The sequence below is a fragment of the Chrysemys picta genome, chromosome 16 (assembly GCF_011386835.1).
Source record: "Chrysemys picta bellii isolate R12L10 chromosome 16, ASM1138683v2, whole genome shotgun sequence".
NCBI lineage: Eukaryota > Metazoa > Chordata > Testudines > Emydidae > Chrysemys > Chrysemys picta.
In genome coordinates, this window is record NC_088806.1 from 10,092,664 (window position 1) to 10,111,764 (window position 19,101).

At 51.4% G+C, this 19,101-nt stretch overlaps 1 protein-coding gene, 1 long non-coding RNA gene and 1 pseudogene across 3 annotated transcripts in view; 2 read left to right on the top strand and 1 right to left on the bottom strand.

Moving 5' to 3' along the window:
• The window catches only part of LOC101945809 (zinc finger protein 501-like), a 56,576-nt pseudogene extending 51,343 nt beyond the window's left edge, over positions 1–5,233 (top strand).
• Positions 4,389–15,636, bottom strand: LOC135975989 (uncharacterized). 2 transcript variants are annotated; one of them, XR_010593220.1, is made up of 2 exons: positions 15,533–15,636; positions 4,389–12,667 (listed from the first exon to the last, which is right to left on the bottom strand). It is a non-coding gene; the product is annotated as an uncharacterized LOC135975989 (long non-coding RNA). The 2 variants fall into 2 exon arrangements; XR_010593221.1 differs by having other exon boundaries at positions 4,389–14,298; positions 15,533–15,577.
• The window catches only part of LOC101947266 (zinc finger protein 883-like), a 19,465-nt gene continuing 14,368 nt past the window's right edge, over positions 14,005–19,101 (top strand). The window contains exons 1-2 of the mRNA XM_065569608.1: positions 14,005–14,140; positions 14,226–14,332. The gene's annotated coding sequence lies outside the window, so the exon portion shown is untranslated. The remainder of the gene's footprint in view (positions 14,141–14,225; positions 14,333–19,101) is intronic.

A 19,101-nucleotide genomic window follows, 5' to 3' on the forward strand; every position in this document is an offset into this window, starting at 1 on the left:
GGGATGGGATGGTGAGTGAGAACGAGGAGCAGAACCCCCAGCAAGAAGATGCGGAGCAAGTGGAACCAAATGGGGGATTATCACAAAGATCCAAAGGGAAAGTGTCCAGGACTCATGAGCAGCGAAAAGCCTGGGAGAATCAGGAGAGCGAACGGGGAAACCAGAAAGGGAAGAATGTGTGTAAACCCACGAATGGGTGCGGAACTCACCAGGACCTCAAAGAAACAGTAGCCCAGCAGAAAATACTCAGGGGAAAGGGAAAAAATACATGCACTGAGTGCGGGAAACATTTCAATTACCACTCAGGCCTTGTTAGACATGAGATAATTCACATGAAAGAGAGACCCTACAAATGCCATGACTGTGGGAAAAGTTTCACTCAGAGCTTAAAACTTATTACGCATCAGAGAATCCACACAGGGGAGAGACCCTATGAATGCTGCGAGTGTGGGAAACGCTTCACTCGGAGATCAAATCTTTTTACACATCAGAAAATCCACACGGGAGAAAGACCCTATGAATGCAGTGAGTGTGGGACAAACTTCACTGACAGCTCGGCCCTTCTTAAACATCAAAGAATCCACATGGAAGACAGACCCTATGAATGCTGTGAGTGTGGGAAAAGCTTCACTCAGCAAGCAAGCCTTCATACACATCAGAGAATCCATACAGGGGAGAGGCCCTATGTATGCTGTGAGTGCGGGAAAAGCTTCACTCGGAGCTCAAACCTTATTACTCATCAGAGAATCCACACAGGGGAGAGACCCTACGAATGTTGTGAGTGTGGGAAAAACTTCACTGATAGCTCAGCCCTTCTTAAACACCAAAGAATCCACACGGGAGAGAGACCCTACGTATGCTGCGAGTGCGGGAAAAGCTTCACTCGGAGCTCAAACCTTATTACTCATCAGAGAATCCACACGGGAGAGAGACCCTATGAATGTTGTGAGTGTGGGACAAACTTCATTGACAGCTCAGCCCTTCTTAAACATCAGAGAATCCACACGGGGGAGAGACCGTATGAATGCTGTGAGTGTGGGAAAACCTTCACTCAGAGCTCAAAACTGGTCACACATCAGAGAACCCATACAGGGGAGAGACCCTATGAATGCTGTGAGTGCGGGAAAACCTTTATTCAGAGCTCAGACCTTATTAGACATGAGAGAATCCACACGGGGGAGAGACCTTATGAATGCTGTGAGTGTGGGAAAAGCTTCACTCAAATCTCAAGCCTTATTACACACCAGAGAATCCATGTGGGAGAGAGACCCTATGAATGCTGTGAGTGCGGGAAAAGGTTCACTCAGAGCTCATACCTCATTAGACATCAACGAACCCACAAAGGAGAGCATATATGAATGCGGTGAGTGTGGAAATAGTTTTACTCAGGGATCAGCCGTTTTTTATCATAAGAAAATCCACACCAGAGAGAGATCTTCTTGGTGCTGTGAGTGTGGGAAAAGATTCACTCAGACCTTACTACGCATCAGAGAATCCACACAGGGGTGAGAACCTATGAATGCAGTGAGTGTGAGAAAAAGCTTTACTGACCGCTCAGCCCTCATTACACATTAGAGAATCCACATATGAGAGAGACCCCAAGAAAATTACGAGTGCGGAAAAAGCTTCACTCAGAACTCAGATGCCTCATCTATCATCAGAGAAACTGTAAAGGGGAACAACACCATGAAACCCTTGTCTAGAACTGTCAACTTAAAAAAAAAATGGCTTTTGCTAATTCCGACATGGTGATCTTAAATGCAGCTGGCACCGTTTGCATCACCATAGCCCCTCAGCTCCTCCAGGCGAGCTGCCTTTCAGCTCAACCTTCTTTGGGCTGAATCCCATGGTCCTTTCTATCAACTCCATTGTCCTATGAGTCATGGAAGTATGTGTCCTTCCTACCAGGAATGTCCATCACTTCAGGTGGAGGATGTGGGTATGACCTCAGCTAGCTACATGGAGGTAAAATCTACTCGGTCTTTATCACCATGGTCTCCATGGAGTTAGCTAGTTTGCCTTAGCTTTTCGGATCTAAAAACACAACTATTCTTGCTGTAAAGCCATGTATACAGGCTGGGGTGATCTAGAACATTTCCTCCTGACCTAACCGCTGTCACATTTCCTAGTCTAAACAAACCTGGAGAATCACATTTTTACTCTTCCTATCTCTGCAAAGTTGTTGTTTGAATCACCAAGTACCCCTTTGAGGACAGATTGTCTCATTTCCCGTTCTCACAATGCCCGGGGTTGCGCTGAACAATAGTTGTTTTTCCAACCATTTTTCTCATTCAAATAAATGTTAACATAATGAAGAGCAGGAGCAGAGGTGGGAAGAAAAGGATATGGGATGTGTAGGAGGGATCCCCTCCTTCCCCATCACTCCAGAACTCTAACCTTCCATCTCAGCCATGCAGAGGTTATCTTCTTTATGGAATCATAGAATCATAGAAGATCAGGGTTGGAAAAGACTTCAGGAGACAGACACATCTGAGAGGGCAAATGTAGACAGGCTTCTTGCTTTTCTCCTAAACACAGGCCCCATCACGTCAAGCAGAGATTTCATCAGGGAGGGACCTAGGTGCGGGCAAAGTTTGAGCCAGAGGCTCCCTTCCTTCCTGGCTTAGTCATGCATGGAATGGGTTCCCTAGGGAGATGGTGGAATCTCCTTCCTTGGAGGTTTTTAAGGTCAGGCTTGACAAAGCCCTGGCTGGGATGGTTTAGTTGGGAATTGGTCCTGCTTTGAGCAGGGGGTTGGACTAGATGACCACCTGAAGCCCCTTCCAACCCTGCTACTCTATGATTCTATGCTAAGCTGCACTTTCTCAAAAAGGACCACAAGTTTTGACTGCGGTTAGCAACAAGTATGATCATCAATTTTACACTATTGGTACTGACCCATCAAAATCTCCCCATACCGTGTGATTATTTGGAGTTTAAATTCCATCTACTGGTAAAGCCACTTCTGGGAAGTTTGACTGTTTTTTCCCCCTATATGAGGATGCTAAAACTTTGCTAAATAATAACAGTGATGAGTGAAGCAGGTTTGAATTGATAGGTGGATAACATGATGGGAGAATCTCTTGTCGTGATTCAGAGTCATCAGATGTAACCTGCTCTGGAATTTCGCTTGACTCTTTCATTTTCATGTTGTCTACTTCTCTGCGATGTGGGTTGCTCTGTTTCCTGAAGGCTGTTTGGTCACCCAAGTGGTGATTAGTTTAGGTTGACAGGATATTGCTCAGATTTATTGGAGACTTTGAGACAAATGACTGTTTGCTAAAATCATTTCTCACTCGAGTTTAGTTTTTCCCCCACCCCTCCATGAAGACATGGAGAAAATTCAAGCGCAGTTCAGTCAGTAGGAGAGAACGCTCCAATTTACTGGACATGCTAACAAAGGAAGAGCGGTGATTTGCAATCTCTGCTCGGAAATGGTGAACAGCAGCAGAACCCCAAACTGTGCAACTAACTGAAGGAAGTGCAGATGATCCCAATGCAGTTCTAGTGTTTAATTTACTATTGGTTCGGATGATCTGGGGAGAGAATTCCACGGTAAGTTACTTGGCACTAGGCAAAATGTTCATGTAGTTGGTTCCCAAGCATTTGTAACCCAGGCCCTACAGAAGATATCTCCTAGCTAATCCTAATTTGCCCTTTATGATGCAAATGTGGAGGAAATAGAAGTGGTTTATTGTTGAATTTTCTCTTTGTAGGTGAGGCAAAGGTGTATAAAATGAGATCAGTGTTGAAAATGAAATAGTAGCAGGAAAAATAGCTATTTTTTAATACAAATTCCACCTCTGGTAACTTACAGCGATCCCGATCCAGGCCTGTATCTAGTCCCTAGCCTAGATCTGCGCCACCAAACGAAAGAAACACTGGGCATGTTTAGGAAAGTGATTCTTCACTAACACTGCTGAGATTTTGAGTGGTTTGGTAAAGGGTTCTACTTCAGAGAAGTGTAAATTTACCCTAACCAAGGCCAAGGATTTGGAAAGAACTGGCGTAGGAATAGTACGCACCCAATTCTTGGTTTTCACCCTGTAAAGGTAGCTATGGTGACCAATGGCCCAAGGGAAATTGTTTTTAGAACACCACTCCTTCGTTCAGTATCACGGGTTACAGGCCCAAAAGATGTCATGGTTAGATGGAGAACAATCATCCTTCACTGTTTGGATTCAAAATTTCATGAGGCAAAGAGAGAGAGAGTCCTTTGGAGGATATCCCTTCCCTGTGGCTCCCAGACTGGCTGCCTGAGTGAGTAAAAAGGACTTTCATGCTCTGGAAATGGCAACCAAACAGGGGATTGAATGTGTCCGGCTCCAATTTCAGGCTCTAGGATGCATTAATATTGAGTCCTGATTCTCTGTTTTTGACTCACAAAGCTTGTCTACGCTTTAAAATGTTGCATTGGTGGAGTGGCACCACTTATTCCTGGGGGAATTCTGCGCCCCCACGGAGACACAGAATTCATCTGTCTCGCATAATTTTGTATTTTCCTGCTTAAAAATCATGATGCCTAAGATATGCTGCAGTTCCGCCTTTTCTCCACCAGACGCAGCTGTGGCGCCAGATGCTTTAGCGCCACCGTGGTCTCTGGTGGGCAAAAGATGGAACTGCAGCACTTCTTAGGGGAAATGTATTTTATGCGGGAAAATACAAAAATTCTATGCCCAGTCTTGCAGAATTGCCCCAGGAGTAGAAGTTCATCACAGGCCCCTGCTCGTGGAGCCAGGTTAGGACAGAGTGGGGGCACACAGGGCTGCCAAGGGGTCACAGACAGGTTCAGAAGGGCTAGTGGGGAGGACAGGCTGGTGTATGAGCTCAGGAGCTAATGGGGTGACAACGTAGAGCCTAGGGATGGAGGAGGGGAGCCGCAGAGACCCGTGGGGATGGTGGGGGTGCAGGGACAGGTTCAATCCTAGGCTCCTTTCTTCTCCCTCTGCTCCTCTGTTACCCCTGACTCACCCAAGCCTTTTCATGGCTTCTGACAGGTGCAGGAAATACCGTTCTGTATTGTAATGTAAATGACTTGCACAAAGTTCCACATTAATATGCCTAGTAAGGAATCGATTTGAAAAAAATAACGACCAGAATTATTATTATTATTGGTCTGTATTGTTAGACACATCCTTGTTGACAGATATTTTGAAATACATTCCCAAACTAATTGTACCTGGCACGATTATATTGTGCTATTTTGACAAATAAACTATGCAGAATTTTCAAATATTGTGCACAGAATTTTTAATGTTTTGGTGCCGAATTTCCCCAAGCGTAACCACTGTGGGGCTTCAATGAAAACGCTCTAAGCTGAAGGAAGATAGCTCTCCTGAAGGAAGATAGCTCTCCTGTTGGCTTTGTTAATCCACCTCCCTGAGGGGCATCAGCTCTGCCAGCAGGAGAAGCTCTCCTACCAACCTGGCATTGTCTATGCGGCGGGTTAGTTCTGTAGAACTAGGTTGTAGATTTTTCACACCCATGACCAATGTTGCGATACTGATATAGGACGGTAGGGTAGATCAAACCTTAGTTTTTCTTGTGTTTTATGCATTTGGATCTCTTCTCCTCTACCTCCTCCTACTTTGAAAGATTAAAAAATGTGGAAATACAAGCGAGCATAGGCACTGACTCTGGGTGCTCCAGGGCTGATGCACCCCTGGGGAAAAATTAGTGGGTGCTCTGCACCCACCGGCAGCTAAGCGCCCCTCCTCACTGCCTACTCCCACCCCGAGCACGCCACATCCCTGCTCCTCCACCTACCTCCCAGCACTTCCCACCCGGCTGCCGCCAAACAGGTGTTTGGCAATGTTCACAAGCTCTGGGAGGGAAGGGGAGGAGTGGGAACATGGCACGCTCAGGGGAAGAGGCAGGGCATGGGCGGGGCCTCATGGGAGGGGTGGAATCAGGGCAGGGCTGGGGGCAGAGGCGAAGGGATCGAGCACCCAGGGAAAAGAGGAGACGTCGGCGCCTATGCAAGAGAGGATTTTTTGGGGTTTTTTTGCACGATGCAAACATTCCCATATAGGAGACCCCTTCCATCAATGCATATGGCAGAAAATCCAGAAATCTGAACTCGCAGACATGGGAGGCTCCTATGTTGTGACAAACCACAACTTGGCTCACGGTTTCACTTGGTGGCAATGAGGATTGAAAGAAAACGGACGTATATGACATGTGTGATTGTGGAGGCTGCAAATCTGTCATGGAGGTCACGGATTCCGTGACTTCTTCAGCAGTTGGTGCTGGCCCAGGGCAGTTTGGGTGTGTTGGAGGGGGCTAGGGGCAAGGGTTTGGGGGGGCAAGAGAGGGGTGGGGAGGTCTCCACGCCGCGCGCCCGCAGGCCCCACCTCCGCTGCTCCCATTGGCTGCGGTTCCTAGCCAATGGGAGCTGCAGCAGCTGGCGCTTGTGGCAGGCGCTCCTGCCTTGACCCCTGCCTCTGCTGCCTAGGAGCTGCAGGGACGTGGAGATGGATATAGGGCCCCGCCAACCCTCCCTCCCCCAGCACTAGCTGGGTCCCTGCCCCACGCTGCGGCCAGGCCCCCCACTTCCTACTACCGGTGGGGGTCCCGGGCCATGCGCCGCAGCCTGGCCTCCCTCTCCCCCAGCACCAGAGGGGAGCACAGGTCACCTCAACCCCCTCCCCCAGCACCTGCGGCGCCCCGGACCACTGCATACCCACCCAAGTTTTAGTCAGGGTGGGTATTTTTAGTAAAAGTCATGGACAAGGTCACGGCCCATGAATTTTTGTTTACGGCCCGTGACCTGCCCATGACTTTTACTAAAAATACCCGTGACTAAAACAGAGCCTTAGTTATTGTTACCAATGTTGCCTGGGTTTTAGAGGGCTGTATATTATTGTTACAGACTTGCCAATTGATCTGAGCAGAAGGTTTTCATCCCAGAATCAGGCTGCACAGAATCAAACGTGGTGAGTTCAATATCTTGCAAGGATCCTCGGGGGGCTGTGGCAAGAACACTCACGCTGAGGACAAAACAGAGCCTTAGGGACTTTTATTAAAATAAATGGAAAAGGTCTCAAAGCTCCAAACCACAACATCATAAGGAAATACCACCATTCTGGGGGTACTGTGGTATCATTTTATAAAAGCTTCCTGTATTAGCACACTCACTTCCTTCCATGGGGACCCGGTAGTAAGAAACAAAGGACCAGTCTCGTCTCTGGCAATGCCAAATGAGTCCAATGGTCCAGGTTCCTCAACGCTCGACATTGATGGTGAATAATAGAGCTGAAGGGTCAGCTGCTGAGTAGCTAAATTAACAGCTAAAAGACTCCAAAGATAAAGATGAAAAAGCCAAGAGCTGGAAAAAGCTAGCGAGAGCTGCTCCCACTCGGTGGTTTGCCCTCTTCTGGGGTCTGAGCACTCCTGAATATTCATGCCCGTGCCCAATCTTCCATGCCTAAATCTAATTTCCTCACCCCCATAATATTCGGGTGCACTTATCCTGTAGTCGAATATATTCATACATATTAATACCAACTAGCTCATTCTTGAAACCTGTTGCTCAAACCAGTCTCTGGTCGTTACCTCCATGTTCTGGTGGTGTACCTTGTGGTTACCGTTAAGTCCCAAATGTCTTAGTTAAACGTGTTTCATTCCCCAAAATCTCAAAGGGTAACTGTTAGGCCCGTTATCTGTGCCAAAGGTCACAAGCCAACACAGAATACAGACCTGTAGGATCCTTGCGTTACAGCCAAACATAACGGAATAGTCCTATACAAAAATATAAGCCAAATATAATAAGACAAACAACAAACCAATAAATAAAGGTAGGATATAATAAAGCAAGCCACCAGGCTAGCCCCATGGGATAAACCAATGAAAAGGACATTAAAGATGAAGTTATGGGTTAAAGAGTAAGATAACTTCCCCCCCTTCAGTGTAGGTAATCCACCCCCCTAGTGGTGGTAGCTTGGTCCTCTGGAATCATGACCGAAGCATGAAGGGGCATACGAATATTTAGTGTATCTGGCACGTAAATATCTTCCAATGCCAGCTACAACAGCTGTTCTCACTTTCAGGTGACATTGTAAAGAAGTGGGCAGCATTATCTCCCGTAAATGTAAACAAATTTGTCTTAGCAATTTGCTGACCTAGAAGTAGGACTGTGGACTTGTAAGCTCTAGTTTTACATTGTTTTGTGTTTGAGTTCAGTTATGTAACAAAAAACATCTACATTTGTAAGGGCAGGTCTACACTATGGGGTTAAGTCGACCTACGTTACACAACTATTTGTTACGCAGCTAAGTTATTCACATAGCTGTAGTTTGATGCATCTTAGGTCGACTTACTGCAAGGTCTACACCACACTGAGTCAACGGGAAAAACTCTCCCGTCAACTTACCTTATGCTTCTCGTTCCGGTGGAGTACCGGAGTTGACGGGAGCGCGATCGGCGATCGATTTAGCAGGTCTTCACTAGACCCACTAAATCAACCCCCAGTAAATCAATCACCGCAGCATCGATTCACGGTAAGTTGCACTTTTACAATAAAGAGATTGCACAACAATACTTCTTTGAGGTGAATTGAAAAATGCTATTTCTTTTATCTTTGTACAGTGCAAATATTTGTAATAAAAAAATACTATAAAGTGAGCACTGTACACTTTGTATTCTGTGTTGTAATTGAAACCAATATATCTGAAAACGTAGAAAAACATCCAAAAATATTTATAATACATTTCAATTGGTATTCTATTATGGTTTAACAGTGCCATTAAAACGGCAATTCATTTGTTTAATCATGATTCATTTTTTGAGTTAATCGCGTGAGTTAACTGTGATGAATGGATAGCTCTAATAAAATACATTTCATGATGATCTACTACTGCCACGGGACAATGACTCCTAACACGAACACCTCCCCTTCCTGCATACGTAACAGCGGACTTTCATTCAGTGAAGATATCAAATATACAACTTTGGGTTCCTTTGCCTTTCACATAGAAACATTCATCTTTTTCTTGTAAATTTTGATCCTCTCACACATCCCAAATTTTCATGGGCCACACGCTGAAATATGTCAATGGTTTTCCATTGTTGGTTTTCCTTATATGACCAGGCATGATGATCAGCGGAATCACATAACCAAAGTTTTTGTTAGCTGGATTCCAACAGGTACCACCAGATATGTATCAATAATGAGATTGGGGTGTACAGTTATATATGCTGATAGAACCATTTGCTCCTTATTAAGTATAAAGCTTAACAACTTCCACCAGGCCATTAATAGTCTCTCCACTTCTGTAACATTTTTCCACAGCAATTTTTTTATTTCCAAAGGAAAATTTCCTCGCATGCCTTCCCAGATTATTTGAATGACCAATTCTTGACTTATTTCCTGGGCCTGTACACAGGCTAACGCTAAGGACACATTTTCTTGTATCAATTTCATAGTCCCTGCTAAAAGTAACAAACCCTTTTCACTGTGCTATTCCCATACTAGCAGTATTTTAGAAAATAATTGTTGCCCCATTCCTAATTTTGACAAGGATGTATTAATGGACTTGCCCAATACTTGTATTTCAGCTGTAACATAACTTAGTTTGTTTGCCAATAGCGCTGTTTGCAGCATCCAGTACTCCAACTCCTAATCCAGTTCCACCCGAAGCAGTTTCCAGTACACCCCTTGAAGTCCTTTTTTAATGGATTTTTCAATATACCATCATTTCAACCATGCTGCCCACCCCTTATAGAGAGTTTGTACATATGGGGTGCATTGAGGTACGACCTTGGACACACTTAACCCAGGGAGGTCCAGCTCAGTTTGCTTTAGAGATCATATTGGTGATATAACTTCTTCCCTATGATCCAATTTTACCACACGGGGGCTGTTCAATGGGTGTCTTCTTGATTTTTGCATCTCAGGTTTGGTGGCAATTATTTCAAAATGTAATTTTACCTGAGTTTCTTTAATCCATTCAGGGGGCCCCATTTCTCCTATATCCCAGATATCCACCTGCTAAGGCGCATTGGTGCAGTGTCCTGATATTTGCAATTGTTGCCCTGAGGGAATAGTCAGTGGGCTGATCCTTGATTCCCAGATTTGAAGCAGGTGAAGCTCATTAAACCCCATTAACATCCTAAAGTCAATGTCCCCTCCTGGCTCCCAAGAAATCCCATGACCTTCAGTATCCCACATTTTGGGGTAAATACAGGGATCCTAAAAGGACTGACCCCATCTTGTTTCCGTACGAGTTTAAGGCTATCAGTATTATATATTGCGGCTTTAGTTCCTGTAATTTCCTATCATAGTGTTGGAGTATCCAGTCATTAAGGACAACCTAGATTGGGATGGGGCTTTTGGCGATAGCCTGCCGGCTGTTATGTTCTAGTAATGAGTAAACCCCTTTTCCCAACACAAGCAACAGCTGGTGTGACTGAATACAGATGGATTAATCCAACATTGGACCATTATCCAGAAATCATTTCTCCATACGTTTACTGCATGGATGTTGACAGGCCAGTGAATAGGGTTGGCTAGCAGACAAACAACACGTAACATAAAACACACAGTCGTGACAGAAGCTTCTTCACACACACACACTCGTGACAGAAGCTTCTTCATTACAGTGCCCACTACTGGCTCCAGCCTTTCCTTGGAACTCTCAAAAACAAAATAAACATTTTTCTAGCCCCCCCCCCTCCCCTTGGTGGGGCTAATTCGAGGTTACTGCTTGAAATCCCCTTTCCATGGAAGAATGGAACCATTTTAACTTTGGCTTGTTTCACCTCTATGACCAGATTTGTCCCTGGTATACTGTTGGGCTGGCTTTTTCCACAGTGTTCATTGGGCCTTCCCATTTCATACCCAAAGAACGATCTTGTTCTGCAAATTTTCGATACAGCCCCTGCTTTCCAACCTCCCACTAAATAGGCTTTTTTACCCAGCCCAGCCTTTTATCCACCTTTTTTACATTAAGGCCCAATTGTTCTGCTCTTTTCTTCTGGGTTTCTGTTAATGCCTCTAAAAGGGACTGGATCCATGGGTCATTTTTAGCACTTCGGGTTGCCACCCATCTGGAATATCTACATCCAGCCACCATTGTTGGGGTGTTCTCACGTCCCTTCCCGTCACTGCTACAAAGGGTGTATAACCGTGACTCGACCTTAAGGCCATTAGAATCATAGGCAGTTTTTCATCCCAATCTTTTCCATTTTCTTTTACCATTTTTCTTAAAGCATTCTTTAGAGTGTGGTTAGTTCGTGCCACTTGTCCTGAGGACTGGGGGTGGCCCGCAATATGGAACCTTTGCTAAATGCCTAATAATTTACACATTTCCTGCAGAGTTTCCTCAACGAAGTGTGGGCCTTGGTCTGAATCGATTTCTTTGGGCAGCCCCCCACTGGCTAAACACTACATTAAACGATTGTAGGGCTGTAGTCAAAGCTGTGTTGGTTTTTAGTGGGATGGCTTCTATCCATTTTGTAAAGGGATCAACAATTACCAAACAATACTTGTTATTTCGCAGGTGACTGGTAGGGGTTCAATATAATCTATTTGTAACCAGGCCCACAGCTTTTAGGCTGTTCCCCAAGGTCTGAGCCATGCTCAGTGACCCACACTACCCCTCCAGGGTCTTTATGTACATGCCATTTTCCTATGATTGCTTTTTGCTACAGTAATCATTCAATTTCATCGTCCTCGTCCTGTAGGGCTGGTAGATCCAATGTCTCTGGGCTTGTCACCTGCTTTCGTGCTCTGGTTACTGCTTCAACTACCTCCTCTTCCTTGCCTTGTGTTAACAAGGCCGCTTATTTGGCTAACACATCTGCCCTGTTATTCCAAAATCCTTCCTCGCTCCCTGGTTTCTGATGTGCTTCCACACGTGTTACACAAGTGTCTCCCTTTCTTCCCTTTCTTAAAACAGCCACTTGCTCCCAGTACTGTTCATTAGCTCCTGGCTTTCCATCTCCCATCTTACTGGTACTCCTAGCTGCCCAAATGGGTAGTCACACCACAACTATGACCCCCCCCCCGGGAGGGACTCCCCCCCAATGAACTCCCCTTCTCCTTCATGGGGGGGGCTCCCCTCCCTCATCCCCAATGATCTTCCCAGGTGCTCCCAACCCCCTATGTAGGGAGGCCCCTCAGTTTGCTGCCTGCAGACTGCGTGGTCACTATTTGTCTGGGCCCAATCATTATTTTCTTGTAACACCGTTCTGACAGCCGCCTGAGCATCCCCCAGCTTCGATTGCAATGTAGATACTTCCCCCGTCCAGGTTTTCTACTTTCAGTTGCTGACGCTCTCCTGGTTTTGCCTGTTGCAGTCTGTGATGCCTTCTACTGAGCCAGATTATCCTTAACTGTATCCCACTGCAATTTGTAATCCTCCAGTTGTGTTTCCCGGAGTGCTACCAGGCTGGAGCGATCAGCGACAGCTTTCCACAATGTCCGTGGCAGCTGCTACTTCGATAGCTTTTCCTTTGGTTTCACGCACTTACAGAATGAGTCAAATCCCTTACAAGCACACTCAAGGATGTCCCTCCCCGGAAAGAATCTTGTCTCCATGAGCACGGACCTTGCTCTGCTACCTGTTTAGCGGGGGGGGTTCTTCAGCTAACCCCCACCCTCCTAGTCCTTTGGCTTTGTTCCCTCCTGAAGCTTCAAAGTGGTCACTCCGTCAAGCAGGCTGCAATCCTTTTGGACAAAATGGCACAGATAGTCGGCTGCTCCTCCCCCAGTGTCCGTACCCATCCACTCCCAGGGGTCGATGTGGGAGGGATGCGGGGTGGGGTGGGGGAGAGTGTTCCACACACTTGGGAGAAGCCAGCGGGTCAGGAGCTGGGGGGTTCCCACATACTTGGTAGAAGCTGGCATGGGGGGGGGGATCAGGGGTCCCCACACACCTGGGAGCTGCTGGTGTAGATCATGGGCCTGGCTGGTTCTCTCAGCTCCTTCAGCACATTCCCGGAGGAAGTGAGGAAGAGTCACCCACTGCTGGCCCCTCCTGTTGCCCACTCCCCCAGGCACTAATCCCCCCCCCCACTGCCCTGGAGACACCCCATCAACTCCCCACCTGGGGGAGTCACCCCATCAACTCCCCACCTGGGGGAGTCACCCCATCACCAATCACCTGACACGGACCCTCCGATACAGCCCCGATGCCCCCAACATCACCCTCTAATCCAGGTTGCTTGTGTTGCCCCTGCTGCACCTGGGGGGAGGGGAAGAGCTGGGAGGGTCCCCAACCCAGATTCCCGCACCCAGCCCTACTAGCAACCCCTGAAATTCAGCTCCCTGTTGTCCCCCTGCACTTGGGGGTGCCCCGGGGTCACCCCCACCCAGCCCTGATTCTCCCCCATTGCCTCCAACAGTCCCCTCCTCTCAGTTTGGGGGAAGCACGTGGGGGCACTGTCCAGGCAATGGAGGGGGCACAGACAATTGTGTGGGCCTCATTGGGAGGGGCGGGCAAGGGGGGGCCACTGGGGAGAACCTGAGGGGTGCATGGGGAGAAGGGGCTGGGTCAGCCCCACTGTGGCTGTGGGGGGTGTCACACCCTAATGGCTCCCTCCCTCAAGTCCCCTGGGAATTAGATCGGTATTGTGTGTAGCTAACGCTGTGCAGAGCATTGTGGGAGGGTGTAAAGGTGTACGAATGTGGAATGGAAGAGAGGCCGAGGGGGAAGAAGAAGAGAAAACAGCAGAGAGAGTGAGCAAGCCGAAAAGGGGTTAACTCGAAGTTCCCGCTAGACCCAAGATAAGACGTGGGCTTCAAGGCCGAAGATGTACTGCTCCCTGCCAAGAAAGAAGCCGGGGGAGCCGAGGTTTCCACCCCGCCTGCCTTGCTGTGAGAACAGAGTCACAAACTGAGGTAGTGGAATCTCCATCTCTGGAGATATTTAAGAGCAGGTTAGATAAATGTCTATCCGGGATGGTCTAGACAGAATTTGGTCCTGCCGTGAGGACAGGGGACTGGACTCGATGGCCTCTCGAGGTCCCTTCCAGTCCTAGAGTCTATGAAAGCAAGAAGCTGCAGAAACTCCAAAACAAGGCCAGCAAAGTAAAGATCAACAGTCTGGTTGTTCCATGGCCCTGAGGCTGGTTGTTTTGGGGAAAGCTGAAGAAGCCACAAAAGGCGGTCTGGGCTGGACTACCAAGCACGGGGACAAAGGTCTCTTCGGATTTAGCTAGTAATTCGTGGTGTAGATGTCAGCTTGCTTTAATCTGTAAATAACTCTCCGATTCCTCTGTCCTAGTTTATTCCAGGAGCGGCTCCAGGCGTTGCCTTTGGTGGGAGATTCAGGGGACCCGTTGATCTGGGGGAAGTGACTGGAGGCAACCGGAAGGTGGTGTGAGTTTTGGGGTAAGTGATGACTGATCACTAATTCTAGGCTGCTGCCTGCAGGAAATTCCCTGAGCGTTACGCCTGTTGGCCGGGGGCAATGGGAGGGATAGAAACGTTCCCTGCTGTCCGACTGGGGAGGGCTGGCTGCTGGAGTGTAGTGTCCAGAGGGGAGGGCTGTGATCCTTCAGTCTGGGGAGCTAGAGGCCATTGCATGCTTGGAGTTCATGCCTGGATGAACTACAGCGACACAAACCCACAGCCACACACCGCTTTCCCCCCCCCCCCGCCACCCCGCTTTCCCCCCCCCCCCCCCGCTTAGAAACATAGAATCTAGAACTGGAAGGCACCTTGAAAGGTCATCAAATCCAGTCCCCTGCCTTCACTAGCAGGACCAAGTATCATCCCTGACAGATTTTGCCCCAGATCCCTAAATGGCCCCCTTAAGGATTGAACTCACAACCCTGGGTTTAGCAGGCCAATGCTCAAACCACTGAGCTTCCCCCCCTCCCCCTTCATAGCCACTGTACTTCCCCCATCATCTCCCACATCCAAACTGCTTCCCCTGCACACCCACCCCACTTCCCCCGCCACAGCCACCCGCCACAGCCACCCCTCTTACCCCCACACAGCCACGCCGCTTCCCCCCTACACCACCCACACACCCACCCCCCTTCCCCACCTCCCACAGCCACCCCACTTCCCCCTACACCCCACAGCTTCACCCGCACACCCACCCCACTTCCCCTACACCCCTCCACACACCCACCCCCCTACACCCACCTCCCACAGCCACCCCCTTCCCCCACACATCCACCCCACTTCCTCCTACACCATCCCCACAGCCACCCCTTCTCCCCACTGCTTCCCCCCCACAGCCACCCCCATTCCCCCCCACGCCCCACAGCTTCACCCGCACACCCATCCCCCTTCCCCCTACACCACCCCCACAGCCACGCCCCCAGACCTCTGCCCCATGGACAACCATGGATTTCCCGCCATGTCCCCCCGCAGACTGCCACCCAGCCCCCTGACCACGCCCCCACGGATCGGACCCCCCGCCCCCGCAAGTCTCAGCGGGTCAGGATGACGTGCCCGGGCCAACGTTCGCTGCTCCAACCGCCCTAACAGAAAATCCCACCGCGCGCGAGGGGGGGGGGGGAGGAGGAGGGGTTCTGTCCCGGCTCGCGGCGCTGCTCCAACCGCCCTGAGGGAACCCACCTCCATGGAGAACCCTCGGCACGTCTCGCGTCACGTCACTTCCGGGCTGCTCCCAGCCGCCTTACGGCCCCGCCCCCCGGCTCTGAGAGTAGATGGGAAGAGTGGGCACCTCCCCCTTCCCGCCCCCGCGCAAGGGTCACGCGCTCCTCAGCCCCGCCCCCATCCGGGGACTCCGCCCTCATCCTCCCTCCCCCCCGCTCCAGTGTCGCCGAGAACTGACCCCTCTCGCTCGCCGTAGCTGTGCTGGGGGTCTCCCCACCCCCACGTATGCACCCCCAAATTCCACCCAGCGAACTGACCCCCCCTCCCCCGCTGTAACCGTGCCGGGAGTCTCCTCACCGGCGCACCCCCAAGTCCCCCCGCGGAGAGCTGATACTCCCTCCCCCGCTGTAACCGTGCCAGGTGTCTCCCCACCCCCATAGGCGCACCCCCAAATCCCCCCCTGGAGAGCTGATACTCCCTCCCCCGCTGTAACCGTGCCAGGTGTCTCCCCACCCCCATAGGCGCACCCCCAAATCCCCCCCGGAGAGCTGATACTCCCTCCCCCGCTGTAACCGTGCCAGGTGTCTCCCCACCCCCACAGGTGCACCCCCAAATTCCCCGAGAGCTGATACCCCCTCCCCTGCCATATCTGCACTGGCCCTGCAATGTCTAACGGAGGCAGCCGGGTGCCACCATAGGGTTGCCAGGTGTCATAAGGACGTAAGAGCGGCCAGGCTGGGTCACAGCAAAGGTCTGTCCAGCCCAGCATCCTGTCTGCCGACAGCGGGCAGAGCCAGGCGCCCCAGAGGGAATGGACAGAGCAGGTAATGATCGAGTGATCCATCCCCTGTCGCCCATTCCCAGCTTCTGGCAAACAGAGGCTAGGGACAGGGGTGGCAGGTTTGTAGAAATTTTGGTGGTGCCCAGAACCCGCCCCCACAAACTCCGCCCCCCACCTGCTTAAGGCTCTGGGAGGGAGTTTGAGTGGGGGGAGGAGGTCTGGGGTGCAGGCCCTGGGCTGGGGATTGGGGTGCAGGCTCTGGGAGGGAGTTTGGGTGCCGAAGGGGTGAGAGATTGGGCTCTGGGAGGGAGTTTGGGAGGGGGTCTCGGGAGCAGGCTCTGGGATGGTGCTGGGTGCAGGCTCCGGGCTGGAGCAGGGCTGCAGGCTCTGGGACGGAGTTTGGGTGCAGGCTCTGGGCTGGGGGTGTAGGAGGGGGTGAGGGGTGCAGGCTCTGGGAGGGCATTTGAGGGTTGGAGGGGGTGCAGAGGGAGGGGGTGCAGGCTCTGGGAGGGAATCTGGGGATGGGAGGGGGTGCAAGCTCTGGGAGGGAAGGCTAGGGTAGAGGGTTGGGGTGGGGGGGATGAGGGCTCTGGCTGGGGCCAGGGATGAGGGGTTTGGGGTGTTGGAGGGGCTCAGGACTAGGGCAGAGGGTTGGGGTACAGAGGGGTGAGGGCTCTGGCTGGGGGTGCGGGCTCTGGGGTGGGGCGAGGCTGGGGATGAGGGGTTTGGAGTGTTGGAGGGGCTCAGGACTAGGGCAGAGGGTTGGGGTGCGGGGGGTGAAGGCTCTGGCTGGGGGTGCAGGCTCTGGGGTGGAACAGGGCTGGAGATGAGGAGTTTGGGGTGCAGATGCTCCGGGGCCAGGCGGGGGATGTGCCGGGGGAGGGGTGGCTGGCAAGGGCCACGGCCCACTCCAGGCAGGGCTGGGGGAGAGACCTAGCTCCAAATATTGGTGGAGCAGGGCCCCCAGCCCTGAATGTTCCTGGAGCCCGGGCACCATGAGAGAATGTAACTCGCTGCCCATGGCTAGGGACACCATCCCTGCCCATCCTGGCTAATGGCCACTGATGGACCTATCCTCCATGAACTGATCTTGTTCTTTTTTGAACCCTGTTCTAGTCTTGGACTTCACAACATCCTCTGGCAAGGAGTTCCACAGGTTGACTGTGCGTTGTGTGAAGAAATACTTCCTTTGGTTCATTTTACTCCTGCTCATAACACAAGAACTAGGGGTCACGCAATGAAATGACTAGGCAGCAGGTTTAAAACAAACAAAAGGAAGTCAAAACTATAACAGGGCTGATATCCTGTTGCTTGCCTTGTCCTGGGAGCAAGCCAGAGCCAAGGGGGGCTGGCAGCCCCCGGGGACAACTGTGGGGGAGGGGGTGGGCGTATGGGCCATGGGTCTGCTTCATCACACACCAGGATTATCTGGGGGTATTGCATTTGACTAATTCTCTCCCACTTCGGGGGCCCCAGGTCCCCCCGATTTCCTGCCTGTGCCCTGGAACAGTTGAGGACTCAGATACTTTGGGCTCAGGGCTGTTGTTAGGTTTAGTGAGTGGGTGCTGGTGGCCTGGGCTGTCCCAGAGTCTCGGGGACCCATCCAGCCAGCGGGGGCTGGGGACAGGGGGGCTATCTAGCTTTTTTCCCCTCTGGCTCCAGGGTCCCTGCCATGCCCAGAGCACGGAGGGCAATGGTCCCAGGTGCTGGGTCAGGGGATCCTAGGTAGGGGGTGTGCGGGATCCCGCTTAGGGGGGGCAGGAGCGGGGCCTCAGGCAGGCAGTGAGGGACTACGTTTCAAATGGGGGGGTGTCTCTGGGGGCGTGTCCCTTCGGAGGTCCCAGACAGGCAGTGGACGTCTGGTGGGAGGTTACCAGGCAAGTGGGAGGGTGGGGAGTGGGATCCCATGGGGATCCCTGACTGGTGGGGAGGTCCTAGTGGGGGGTTCTTGGGGTGGTGTCTGGGGTCTGGCCCCTGGCAGGCAGTGAGGGTCCCAGGGGGGTCTCTGGCTAGGGAGATATCAGGGGAGGGGTCCTGGGAGTGTCTGGGGGGGGTCCATGAGTGAAGGCTGCTTCCGGCCACACTCCTCCTCACTAATCAGTTGGTGCTGGGCCGGGATCCCCTGGCCATAGCCAATCACCACCCTCGTGTCACCCACCCACCTGGCATTGGAGCCTCTGGGCCATACCCCTGCCTCTGATGTCAGGCAGGAGGGTCTCTCCACCCACACAGGGCGGGGGTGGGGATGGGGACCCTGGATTGGCTGTGCCAATCTGGACCTGTGGTGCCTCGAGCCTGGGGAACTCCTTGCCATGGGACCCCGCAAGCACACGCTGGCCTCAAGCCAGAGCAGGGACACCCAGCCCGTGGCACGGCTCAGCCACCTCACCACAACAGGGATAGGGAAGAACCATGGTGGGGGAGATGGGAGGATGCCCCCGCCTGCTTCCCAGCTTTCCCGAACAACCCCATGAGAAGCAGTAATCAGCGTCAGGTTACTCATGGGGAAACTGAGGCACAGAGGGACAAACGTCCCCCAGAGTGAGACACCAAGGATTAGAACCCAGGCATCCTGGCTCCCAGTCCCCCAGCCCCTGCTCTAACCACTAGACCCCGCTGTCACCCCAGAGCCAGGAGAGAACCCAGGAGTCCTGGCTCCCAGCGCCCCGCCCCCCCCCCCAGAGCTGGGGAGAGAACCCAGGAATCCTGGTTCCCAGCCCCCCTGCTCTAACCCACCAGCCCCCACTCCCCTCCCAGCGCCGGGGAGAGAACCCAGGAGACATGGCTCCCAGCCCCACCCCCTGCT